Below are 9,504 nucleotides of genomic sequence, written 5' to 3' on the forward strand. Positions count from 1 at the left end.
TATAGAAGTGCTCAATCAGCTGAGATTCAAAGCCTCTGCCTACAAGGCCCCAGAAGTGCATTTTTAACTGGCAGAAAGAACTGGGGATATTTGTGTCAGGGAGCATGAGGCTTGTTTGCTCTTGCAAAGTGCTTTGACAAGCCTAATATTTCCTTCTTTCCTGATAAAGGTATCTGCACCTTTAACAGCTGCAAAACTGGAGGAAATTAAACAGGTGCAGCTTCATGACAGGCAACAATTCGGTCTTAGGATTGGAGCACCTGATACAGCTGCCATGGACATTTCTAAGTGGTATGGAGAAAGTCAGTCAACGTCTGTTGGGAGCTGAGGTGCCCACTAGCAACCTGTTCTGTAGAGGCAGTCATCACAGGATTGATTAAAAGCAGCCTATTTGCAGGAGCCATGATGTATATATTGGTCCAAAAGCAGCCAACACAAAACACCACAGTTTTTATTCTTGGTATTCTGATTGCAAAATATTTTTCAGTTTCAATTACTAAGTTTTAGTACTCTTACTTTGTCCTCAGGTTGTAGTATACAACAAGATTTGACTCAGGGAGGGGGTTTCATCTTCAGCTGCATTCCGCCAATAGTTGCAGGCAGCAGAGAGAGACAGAGAGACAGAGAGAATTACCAGTCCTTTCTTTATATGGGCTCTGCAATGTAGCTAACATTCTGTTTTAAATTAGATTAGACACTTTGCTCAGTAGCATATAAGCAGGGCATCCAAAACCTCTACGTTCATTCTGCAAACCATTTTAAAACCTGTTTAAAAACCCACAGGACAGAGGTCTCTGAGCTTCTGAGGGAACAGAGTTCCACAATATGAGAGCCATCACCAAAACAGCCCTGTCTCCTTTGCCCACCAATCAAATCAACTTCACAGGCAGGCACATAAGTGCAGCCTCTTAGGGCATGCCTCAATGATCATGCAGGTTCATATAAGTGCAGGCAGTCCTTGAAATAATTCAGTCCTAGCCATACTGGCTGGGGCTTATGGGAATTGTCATCCACAACATCTGGAGGTCACCATGTTTACTCTGTACCCAAGCAATAATTCCCAAACCACATGCCACAATAGAACTGCTTGTGTGCTCTGAATGGAAATGGACTGCCTTCAAGTCAATCTCAACTTATGGCTACCCTTTGAATAGGATTTTCATGGTAAGCAGTATTCAGAGGGGGTTTACCATTGCCTCCCTCTGAGGCTAGTCCTCCCCGGCTGGCTAGGGCCTGCTCAGCTTGCCACAGCTGCACAGGCCGGCCCCTTCCTTGTCCGCAACTGCCAGCTGGGGGCAACTGGGCTCCTTGGCACTATGCAGCTTGCCCACGGCTGCATAGGTGGCAGGGCACATAACCCCTGAGCCTCTTACTGTGGGGGTGATCTTTAACTGGCCCTTTACACCCAAAACACATGAGCGGGGATTTGAACTCACAGACTCTGGACTCCCAGCCAGGGTCTCCTCCCCACTGTGCTAACCATGAATTAAAAAAGTAAAGGTAAAGGTGTCCCCGCACCTATATTGCGAGTTGTTTCCAACTCTTAGGGTGATGTCTTGCGACCATATATATGGGGTGGGATTGCCAGTTCCTTCCCCGGCCTTTCTTTACCCCCCAGCATATGCCGGGTACTCATTTTACCGACCACGGATGGATGGAAGGCTGAGTGGACCTCGACCCCTTTTACCGGAGATTTGACTTCCTCCTTCCGTTGGAATTGAACTCCGGCCGTGAGCAGAGCTTCAGCTGCGTTACCGCCGCTTACCTCTCTGCGCCACGGAGGGTCTTACCATGAATTAAAGGATACCATAAATACCCAACCCAAAGAAGAGGCTGTCTGCTGTATCTCTCAATCAGGGATAGATACCCCCCCCCCAAAAAAACATTTTTCTGCCCCACCCTGCATGACCCACTGGTATTGGTGGTGGCAGCAAAACAAATAAAATAAAGTGTACTGGGGTGAGCGGAGACCTCTCTGCCTGCTCAGCGCCCTGAGGGGGATGAAACCTGATCTCCCAGGTTCAAGTCTGACAATCTAACCACCACATCAATATTGCTTGATGAGCAGTTGTTATGTGCCTTCAAGTCTATTTTGACTTATGGCAACCCTATGAATCAGCGACCCCCAAGAGCATCTGTCATGAACCACCCTGTTCAGATCTTGTAAGTTCAGGTCTGTAGAACAGAATCAATCCATCTCTTGTTTGGCCTTCCTCTTTTTCTATTCCCTTCTGTTTTCCCCAGCATGACTGTCTTTTCTAGTGAATCATGTCTTCTCATGATGTGTCCAAAGTATGATAACCTCAGTTTCATCATTTTAGCTTCTAGTGATAGTTTTGGTTTAGTTTGTTCTAACACCCAATCATTTGTCTTTTTTGCAGTCCATGGTATGCACAAAGCTCTCCTCCAACACCACATTTCAAATGAGTTGATTTTTCTCTTATCCTCTTTTTTTCCACTGTCCAGCTTACACATCCATGCATAGAGATCGGGAATACCATCGTCTGAATGACCCTGACTTTGGTGTTCGGTGACACATCTTTGCATTTGAGGACCTTTTCTAGTTCTCTCTTAGGTGCCCTCCCCAGTCCTAGCCTTCTTCTGATTTCTTGACTGTTGTCTCCATTTTGGTTAATGACTGTGCCGAGATAACCTTTGACAAATTCAATGTCCTCGTTGTCAACTTTAAAGTTACATGAATCTTCTGTTGTCATTACTTTAGTTTTCTTGATGTTCAGCTATAGTCCTGCTTTTGCGCTTTCCTCTTTAACTTTCAAAGATGAGCAGGGAGGAGGCAATATTGGTGTGGTGGTTAAATTGTCAGAGTTGAACTTGGGAGATCAGGATTCAAGTCCCCACTCAATAATGAAGTTGTCTGTGTGACTTGGGCCAGTTATTATCTCTCAGCCTAAACCACTTCACAGGGCTGTTGTGAGGATTAAATGGAGAGGGGGAAACCACATGCACTGCAATGAGCTCCTTCAAGGAAAGGTGGGATATAAATGTAATAATACACAAATATATGCACAGATCAGCCTGGGGGGAAGGGGGCTCTCTCTGTGTGTGCCAGCTGCCCTTCCCAGACCTGAGGTTTATATTACCGTGAGGCCCATGGTCTTATCCTCCAATCCAGGAAACAGAAAATTTATGCACTCACACAAACATACCAGGCTGCATAGTGCAGCCCTGAAGAAAAAGGTTGAGAATAGGGTGTGACACACCTAAGCTCTTTTAAAACTCTTTTTTTAAATAAAAAGAAGCATTTAATGTGCTGTGCTGTCTTCCTCCAGAAACCTGGCCAAACTTTCTCCACTGTTCCATTCTGAAGTTTCTTGGAGTAGGAAGGCGTTTTGCCAATTTCACCTCTCAGCACAAGTTGTTATATGTGCCCCTGCAACACTTCTGACTTGAAGGAACAAAGAGGCGAATTGAGGGAAAGGAATCCCAAACTCCCAGCCAAGTTGGAATGAGTTAGAATGGAAAAGTCAAGTCATGCTCCCTCACTTGCTTTGCTGGTGCCTTCTCCAGCTACGGAAGCAGCTGTAGGCTGGGAGAACAAAACAAATGCCTGGGAAGAAACTGATCAGATACATTAACGCAATCCTGTGCCACAGAAACGTTTCCAGTCCTATGCACAATCTGAGGGGCCTGGATTAATCTGGTCTAATTGTCCATACCCTCTGCCTTCCCAATTCTTGCTTCAAACCAAATATGGCGACTGGTCAGATTTGGCTTGGGTTTATAAAAACCATGCTAGTGTTTTAATCTTATTTAGTGCCATGTTTTTTGCTTCCTGTGATGGTCTCAGGTCAATATAGCTGACAACAGTGCAAACAAGTCGATATATGTCTCCTCAGAAGTAACTCGCATTGTGTTCAATGGGGCTTACTCCCAGGTTGCAACCAAAACAAACCTTGAACCTTTTTTTCTTTGGCTTTTCAGCCATTTTAGAGCTGGGTGTGCCTCTGCACAGATGGGTTCCTAAGCTATGCTGCTTAGGCCTTTGCAAACATGAGCTCTTTAATTGAAATTTAAGTATTCAAAGTCAGGACATGCTCTTCCCTAAAAGAAACCTGGAGATGAAGCTGAAATTGGTCTATAGTTCCCAGGTCCTATTTGAAAATTCAAAACAGGGCTGAACAGGAGAACCTCCTTAGGAAAATGAATGGCCAAGAAGATTCATGGCGGCTAATAACCTTCATGTTGGAAGGGCGGGACACCTTGCTAGGTTGCTGCTTGGGAAAGATTGATTATCACCCTCCCTACCCTGGGGGAGAGAAGTTAATATACTCTGTAGCCCCTGAATTGTAAAGTAGAGCATTTGCTTTTGCATGCATAAAACTCACCTGAACACTACGCTCAACATCAAAGGCCCTCCTCTGGGTGCCTACTACAAGGGAAGCTCGGAGGATGGCAACAAGGGAGAGGGCTTTCTCAGTGGTGGCCCCCAAATTATGGAATGATTTCCCTGATGAGGTGTGCCTGGCACCAACATTGTTATCTTTTTGGCACCAGGTCAAGACTTTCCTCTTCTCCCAGGCATGTGTTTTTAAATTGTTTTTTAAAGTGTTTTAAAATTTGTTTTTAATTTTTTTATTTGTCGTAAACCTCCCAGAGAGCTTTGGCTATGGGGTGGTATACTACTACTACAACTACTACAACTACTACTACAACTACTACTACAACTACTACTACAACTACTACTACAACTACAACTACAACAACTACTACAACTACTACAACTACTACAACTACTACAACAACTACAACAACTACAACAACTACAACAACTACAACAACTACAACAACTACAACTACAACAACTACAACAACTACAACAACTACTACAACTACTACAACTACAACAACTACAACAACTACAACAACTACAACTACAACTACAACAACTACAACAACTACAACAACTACAACAACTACAACAACTACAACTACAACAACTACAACAACTACAACAACTACAACAACTACAACTACAACTACAACAACTACAACAACTACAACAACTACAACTACAACAACTACAACTACAACAACTACAACTACAACAACAACAGAGCTGCTAGGAGTCAGCACAGAAGAAAACACTGAGCTAAGTGAGCCCAAAAGGCCTGGCCTGATATATGAAAACTTCCTATGTAGCCCATAGGGATCCTTAGCTCAATGCAACTGATCTGTTACAAGAAACAAATGTATATGTGAGTAAAGAAAAAAATGTATCTAGATATACTTGCATTTTCCAGCTAAGGCTGCCAGCTTCTGTACAGACTCCTATACCAGTGCCTTTAACAGCAACATTATGTATAGACTAGAGACATTCGCAGGTGACACGTGGGATGTGTAACAAAATGCTGCAATGTGGAATGTGCCTGTTCAGGGTTCCATATATCCATATCTTCTTTCAGGATATTCCATTCTATTTCCACCCCCACAATAGGCATTCAGAACTTTTTGGCCACTAGGCATGCTTGGTTCTCACTGAGATGGGGAGCAGGGGTTGTCCTCTTTGCTTTTTCCTAAATATTTGGGATTCCCCCAAGTATATTTGTATCACCCCCTTGTTGCTCAGTAGTTACATAGTCATCATAGCACCTCAATTCACAGTGTGCCTCAAGATTGTTACAATTTTGCAGAAGGGATTCAAGTGCATACCATTAATAATAATAATAATTTCTTACCCACCTTTCCCCGTAAGGTCCCACAGTGGGTTACAATAATATAAAATTCATTATTAAAAACAGTTTAAAAACAAATTGAGGTTACAGGAATAAGGTGGGGCCTGAAAATGTATGTCTCAGGTGTCAAAGGCTGTGGTAAAGAGGTGCACCTTTTAGGTTTGTGTAATTGGATGAAAGTGTTTTGTCACCTTAGTGCAACAAATCCACTTTTTAAAAAGAATCAAACTTTTTACAGTTTGGAAGGTGACAGGGAAATGCATGAAAGAGTGTGGGATGAATGAATGGCAAACAGAGACATACAAACACTCAAGCAGAATGAATACTCTTTGTCGTTGTAACCACTCCACAAGCACATCAGAATGAATGTTCAATAAAGCCCAGATATACTCTAACCTCTGCATAAGTTTTATGAAAGCAAATCCAGATGAATGCTTAATAAATAGGTCATCTGGAGGAGCCCTATAGGATGTTAATTATCTCCATGCTATGAAAAGCTTCACATGCTGATTTCTGTACATCAGGCTGTTGTTAAAGGCACAAGAAGAGGCCAGTGCCTTTATCCTGTTTAGTTGGCAATTCCTAGCACTGTCAGTGCTAATGGGAGCCTTAAAACCAATTAAGAAGCAGCTTCACTAAAGAGGTTTCAGGGTTTCATTATTGTCTTTGGTTTGGATCTTCAATCCTTGAAGTCACAGTACATCCTGAGGTGTGCATGACAATTACTGTGGCCCATAGCTCAAAAGTGGGCTATAACTTATGAAATAGTCCAAAGTATGATGGACTCAAAAATAAAGGTTTGTTCTGGCTGATAAATCAGTAGCCCCCCAAAAAATATTCAGAGGTTTAATGGTTGATAGCCCAGTCAGAAATTAAAAATAATAAGAATGATATATTGTTCTCAGGGATTAATAAGGCCACAAGCTGGCCAAACTAAGAAACTATGCCTGTTTAAAAAAACAACAATGGGACAGAATAAGAAGTCAGACAAATCCAGGACATGAACTGAAAATTTCAAGGAGTTTTTAGTCACAGTATGGCAGAACTGGGATGGGGGGGGTGGACTCCAGGGTTTGTGAGTCTCCACTGAAGGAGAAAAGCAGGTTAAATGTTTTACTATAAAATAAATACATTTGACAGAACTAGGGAGATGGAGTGGTAGAACAGTAAGAGGTGACTGGAACAGAAAGGGATCAGCAAGCAGCAGAACCTGGGACTGGATTGGCCAGGGAGGGGGGAGTCAAATTCCCTTGCTAAGGATGGGGCAGTATCAGCAGACCAAATGTCAGAGAAGATCCCTCAGCACTTGCCCCACCCCATTACATCAACAATGTTTTTACCAGCATGATTCTTGCACAGAGTGCGCACTATTTTCCTCCTCTTCCTTATGGAAACTGCATTTTCTGTCAACTTCTCATCCCTTGTCCTTCTGGGCTCGGCACTTAGGCAAAGTTTTTCTCTAGAGCTGGAAGATTGTTTCATCCCAGTGCCTCATGTCCATTCATGCAGGAAGAGCAGTCATCTTTCATTCTGCCTCCTGCTGCACGGTGCCCAGAAAGGTCTCTCACTCGCTCGCTCACACACACACACTTAAAAGTCAACTCCCCTCTCATGGAAAGAAGTCCTACTTGGGAGTACACCCCACTGAATTAAAGAGGATTTACTTCTGCCTAGTCAGAGCTAGGATTCCACTGTTAATATTTGTCTGTCTGTTCAAGGGATTGATACCCCCACCCTTCAGTAAAATTCCTCCTATTTATTTGAGGAATTGATATGCTATCCCTTCAGTAAAAATCAGGATGAAACACACAAAGGCAAATCTGAAACACACAAATGAAAGAGATCCTAGACACAGTATAATCACTAGAAGCAGCATAAAAAACATCAAGATATGCAGATTTTGGGGGGAAACCCTCAGCTCTTCTGATTTAAAAAATAAATCTCAGGCTGGTGCTGAGAATGATATCAGGATAGGCCCAAGGCATGTCTCCTTTGGAGAGAGCATTATGGGATACCTTAACTGAAAAGACCCTTTCCCTAAAAACACCTACCTCACCTCAGATCGTGGGGAAACCAGGAGAAGGGCCATATATAGAGACAGGTGAGTGGTCTAACCCCACACATCATAAACAGACCCAAGTGGAATCAAACATTTACTTCTTTTCAAATATGCATATACAGCTTTTCCAGGCAAAACCTACCCAAATGAACTTACAGCAATGCAAAATGACAACTTTAAAAAAAAATCAATCTCAAGAGAAGAAAAAGTAAAGCAGAGGAAAAACTTCCATAATACAGTAAACAGAGGAAGATCAGCAAGGCAATCCTGAAGAGCTAGGTTGATGTCACACATCTCCCTGTGCTTCTGATGGGATGTCTACGCAGTGTCAGACAAACCACACCAATCGCTCAGCATACACGAACACCTGAAGATTTTGTTGTTGTTTTTACCAAAGCCAAACCCTGAGAGGCAAGGGGAAGTAGCCAAACGAAGAGCGAACTGGATCTCACTGGGGGGACCCCCTAGGTTTAATTTGTGCCTGAGCTCAGCCACAGAATCTTTAAATATCTTGGCCAAGTCCTGGAATAGATACAGTAATTAGTTCATCTGAGCAGACACAGAGGGCTCCTCCGTGCAAAGGGAAAACCACACAGTACCCACATGCCAATAATTTCACAAGCAAGCTTAAGCTCCAGGCCCTGCCTTTTGGACATTCAACACTGGCCGCCAATAAGGCTATCACATTACGAAGACCGACCAACCAAGACAGGGCCAGCACAAGGCACAGAAACATCATTGTTTGTTCGCTCCTGGAACAGAACAGGGTTTGCTGTTGTCAAGATAAAAACAGAGGTAGACTCCGCCAAGCGGCTAAGAACCTCGGAGAAGGAAGGAAAGGAGAGTTAAACACCCAGATGAGAACTTTAGAGGGCGGGAGATCCCTGTCTACACGAACCTGGGCGGATAAGAACTTGGCGGGGAGAGGAAAAGATCACTTCTCCTAGGGGTCCCCGTTCCCATCTGCCACAGAACTCGGGGGGGGGGGGCGCAAACACATCTGGCTTCAGCACGAGCAACCCTTTCCCTTACCTCGGTGCTGGCCTTTGGCACTCTGTCCCTTGTCGCAAGCTCCCCGAACAAGGAAGTTTCGTTTTCTGCGGCCGCTACGGCTTCTTCCTGGAACTTTACCACAGTTTCCTTCTCCCTGCCCTTAGGAAAGGAGGACGGCGCTCTCTGAGAAACGAGGGGAGGAGCCACCCGAGAGACTCCCTCTCGGGTCCAAAGGTAATACTGTACGTTGCAGTCTAGTGTGCCGGTAAGCAGAGGACGCCCCCAAGAGGTTTGATCGGGTACTACCATCAGAAAGTTGCGCCGTCCTTCCCGTACTCTGTCCGAGTCTGAATAAGGGCTTAAATGCAGCTTTCGTCGCGCACAAAAGACTCAGCTCGGAGGACATGATAAGCTGCGGCACTTGCGATATATCATCGTTTTGGCCCAGTGAAACCTATTTGGTGTATAATCAAGTTTTGAAGGTGGCAGCTTTCATATTGGGGTGGGGAACCTTTTTAAGGCCAAGAGCTTAATCTCCCTCCTGAGCAAACTTCCGGCGGCCACAGGCCAGTGATGAGTGTGGCCAGAAGCAAAACCTGGGCAGAACTTTTGTAAAGTAGGCTGCATTCCACCCAGGAATGGACTCTCTCAAGATCTACACAAGGGATGGGTGCGAAATTCAATTCAGTTTGCATTTAAAGCCGAATCAATTAAATTCATCCTTTCAAAAACAGTATGAGAACTGAAACACAGCCATCC

The 9,504-nt window shown here is 44.1% G+C and overlaps 1 protein-coding gene across 1 annotated transcript in view; it reads right to left on the reverse strand.

The window, feature by feature from the left end:
* LOC133376675 (protein lifeguard 3-like) overlaps positions 1-9,292 on the reverse strand; it is a 51,379-nt gene extending 42,087 nt beyond the window's left edge. Inside the window, exon 1 of the mRNA XM_061609272.1 lies at positions 8,785-9,292. The gene's annotated coding sequence lies outside the window, so the exon portion shown is untranslated. The remainder of the gene's footprint in view (positions 1-8,784) is intronic.
* Between the last annotated feature and the right edge of the window lie 212 nt (positions 9,293-9,504).

The sequence above is a fragment of the Rhineura floridana genome, chromosome 2, assembly GCF_030035675.1.
Source record: "Rhineura floridana isolate rRhiFlo1 chromosome 2, rRhiFlo1.hap2, whole genome shotgun sequence".
NCBI classification, from domain to species: Eukaryota; Metazoa; Chordata; class Lepidosauria; order Squamata; family Rhineuridae; genus Rhineura; species Rhineura floridana.